Raw genomic sequence first — 4,022 nt, 5'->3', positions numbered from 1 at the left:
CCCAGGGGAAAGCAAAAGAAACTGAGGGGAACCTGGCTAAAACACAGCCTAGGTAAAGAAGAAGAGGAAGAAAATGAGAGCAACCCCTATTGACAAGCAACACTCTTCCCTCAACGCAGACAACCCAGAAGTAAAGTATAAAAATTACATGTTTCCGAACTAACAGCCCACAAAACCAACCAGCAGCTACTCCTTAAGAAACAGGAGAGAACCACGTTGCTTTTAAGACAATCAGCCGCCTTCTAGCCTTGGAACTCACGACGCCTAGCCTCACCTTGCTTGAAGATCTCAGTAGCGACTCGCTCCAGAAGTTTGGCGCACCGCTGTAACCCCAGTTTTGCCACCACCCTCCCTGCAAGACACTCCAATCAATAATCCTGAAGGAAACTCTGAATAAAACTGCACTTGGCTGGGACAGCCACTTTTTGTGAAAGCATTCAAGGTTTCAAGCTTTCCAAATACTCCAAATAACAACAGCTACACCTACTGTAAAAAGTTTCTTCTTCACAGAGCCCAGATTCTTTACCCTACTTTGAAACAAGCATTATTGTCATAGAAATTGTGAAAAGATGGGTTAAGCGTATACCCTAGGCAGGGACACGTGCGTGTTAAATAAGGCACGAGGCCATCGAGATTACAGAAAGAGGTTCGGGAGGTTAGGATCGATCTCAACTATCTACAGGATAACTACAACGTAAAGGAGATCGATCCTACCTGCCTTGACTAGCACACAATCTACACGCACGCCTACAACATGTCATACATGGTTTATACAAATACCGTGTATATACACAAAGAATATAATGTTTAAGACTCCCCCTCAATCACAACTATCCAAGTTGAGATTGCGCCTGAAAGCTTCTAACTACCGCAGAGTGAGTGGCTTGGTAAAACCATCTGCTACCTGATCACCAGTAGGAATAAACCTGATATTCAACAGTTTGTTAGCCACTCGTTCACGGACAAAGTGATAATCGATCTCGATATGCTTCGTCCTGGCATGAAAAATAGGATTGGCAGATAGGTATGTAGCACCAAGATTGTCACACCAAAGTGAGGCTGCCTTTGGATGATGAATACCCAATTATGTCAACAAGTTCTGAACCCAAATTACTTCAGCAGTTGCATTAGCTAAAGCCTTGTACTCTGCCTCTATGCTTGATCGACAGACAGTGGGTTGCTTAGGAGCACTCCATGAAATCAAATTACTGCCAAGAAAGACTGCAAACCCCCCTGTGGACCGTCTGTCATCAGGACAACCTGCCCAATCTGCATCTGAAAAAGCACTCACAAGCATTGGATCTGATTTGCCAAGTCTGAGTCCATGATCCTTAGTTCCTTGCAAATACCTGAGGATCCTTTTTACTGTAGTCCAATGTACAGTAGTTGGGGCGGCATGTAAGAACTGACAACCTTTATTGACTAAATAAGAGATATCTGGTCGAGTCAATGTCAAATATTGTAAAGCTCCTACAATGCTCCTATATCTAGTGGCGTCCTCTGCGCTAAGTACCTCCCCATCATGAAGAGACAAGTTTTCAGAGGTAGACAACGGTGTGGACGATGGTTTGCAACCTTTCATCCCCATCCTCTGAAGAATTTCTTGCACATACTTCCCTTGTGAAAGCACAATACCATTTGGCACAATCTTCACCTCAATCCCGAGAAAGAAATGAAGATTACCCATGTCTTTGAGAGCAAACTCCTGATTCAAATCCTTGAGAAGGGCCTGAACTGCTTTAGATGATGAACTTGTAACAATAATATCATCGACATAAATGAGCATAAACATAGTAATCCCATAAAGATGGTAATAGAATAATGATGTATCACCCTTGGAAGGAAGGAAACCTAGTGACTGCAACTTCAATGACAGGCGTGAGTACCAAGCTCTAGGTGCTTGCTTCAGTCCATACAGTGCCTTATCAAGCTTACAAACATGACGTGGAAATTTGTGATGTTCATACCTAGGAGGTTATCTCATAAACACTTCCTCTTCAAGAACACCATGTAAGAACGCGTTCTTTACATCTAGCTGTCGAATGCACCAGTTTCTAGACACTACAACTGAAAGGATCAACCGAATGGTAGCAGCCTTTACGATAGGACTAAATGTGTCCTCGTAACCAATTCCATACCTTTGCTTGAATCCTTTGGCTACTAGGCGTGCCTTGTACCTGTCAACAGTACCATCAGATTTTATTTTTATTTTATAGACCCACTTACAGTCAATAATGTTCCTCCCTCTAGCTGGTGGAACAAGATGCCAAGTTCTGTTTTTGATAAGGGCAGCAAATTCCTCATCCATGGCCTCCTTCCATCGTGGTTCACCAAGGGATTCACTCACACTTTGCGGTTCACTTGTTGCACAAAAGGAGCCCCAACGCACACATCCATCATTGTAAAGTTTGGGTTTAGTTATACCACTCTGTGATCTGGTGCGGGAGCGTTCAGGTGGCGGCGGAGTCGGGCGAGAAAGGTGCTGTTGAAGCCGATTGGATGAAGATGACACATCAGATCCAGCAGCCACAGAAGATCCGCTGGGATGCAACTCATGTAGAGATGCGACACCGCAGCCAGCCGCCTCTCCCACGCTGCCACTTGGCGCATCCAGGGACGCATCGGAGGACGCGGCCCCACCTGGTCCGCGCGAGGGGGACCCAGCTGCGCCCTCATGCAGCGGCGCCCAACCAGAGCCACGTGCAGGGGACCCGCCTGGCCCAACCATGGGAGTGGACCGCTGAGACGGCGCGCCAAGCGCCTGACCAGAGCCACATGTGGGAGGCCCACCTGGCCCCGCCGCAGGGTCGTCCAGCCAGGGCGATGAATCGGAGGGGGGCGCGGATCCCGCAGGCGATCCGCCTGCGCCTGACATGGAAAATCCCGAGGGGATTCGCCCGCCCGAATCCACACGGGGATCGGAGCCGGGATCATCTGTGGCTGCACCTGTGGAGTCCGAGTCCAGCATAAAATCATAGCCAGTTTCACCTGTTTCTTCCATATTTTCCTGCACACTTTCAGCAGAGGCATTATGCGACATGGACACATGATCAATAGGTTCTTCTGCACCCCCAGGAACAAATTGTGGAGATGGGAGAAGGTGGGAGGGAAGAAGAACAAGCTCTTTTCGGAGTTGGGCGCCGGCGTTTGGGTGAAGTTGTGCAAAGGGAAAAACTTGTTCATCGAACACCACATCTCTAGAGACATACACTCGGCCAGTAGACACGTCCAAGCATTTGTAGCTCTTATGAAGAGTACTATACCCTATGAACACACATTGCTTAGAGCGAAATTCGAGCTTGTGTTTGTTGAAAGGGCGTAGGTTTGGCCAAACGGCACAACCAAAAATACGAAGGAAAGTGTAGTTTGGTTTTGTGCCGAACAAACGCTCTAGTGGAGTTTGATTATGAATGACTCGACTAGGGACACGATTGATAAGATAGACAGTCGTGAGGAAAGCCTCGTCCCAAAATTTGAGAGGCATATAGGAATGAGCAAGCAAGGAAAGGCCAACCTCCACTATGTGCCTATGTACACGTTCAGTGGATCCGTTCTGCTGGTGTGCATGGGGGCACGACACATGGTGCATGATGCCTATGCGCTCAAAAAACAAATGGAGTTTTTGGTATTCACCACCCCAGTCCGTTTGCATAGCAAGGATTTTGCGATCGAAAAGATGTTCAACATGTTGTTGAAAGAGATGAAACTTTGCAAAGACATCAGATTTATTCGTAAGCAAGTAGATCCAACTGAACTTACTAAAATCGTCAATAAAGCTAACATAGTATTTTTGCCTGCCAACAGAGACGGGTATAGGACCCCAAACATCTGAAAAAACTAGCTCTAAAGGAGCTTTTGACTCACTAGTGGAACGAGCATAAGGGAGCTGATGGCTCTTGGCCATTTGACATGAATCACACACAAGGAGGTGATCCTTTTTATTGGACACTGAAAGACTAAAATCTCAAAGAATTTCCTGGACCATCGGGAGAACAGGGTGCCCTAGGCGTTTGTGCCATCTT

Source organism: Triticum dicoccoides, chromosome 6B (genome assembly GCF_002162155.2).
Source record: "Triticum dicoccoides isolate Atlit2015 ecotype Zavitan chromosome 6B, WEW_v2.0, whole genome shotgun sequence".
Taxonomy (NCBI): domain Eukaryota; kingdom Viridiplantae; phylum Streptophyta; class Magnoliopsida; order Poales; family Poaceae; genus Triticum; species Triticum dicoccoides.
Note: the sequence above shows the minus strand (reverse complement) of the source record.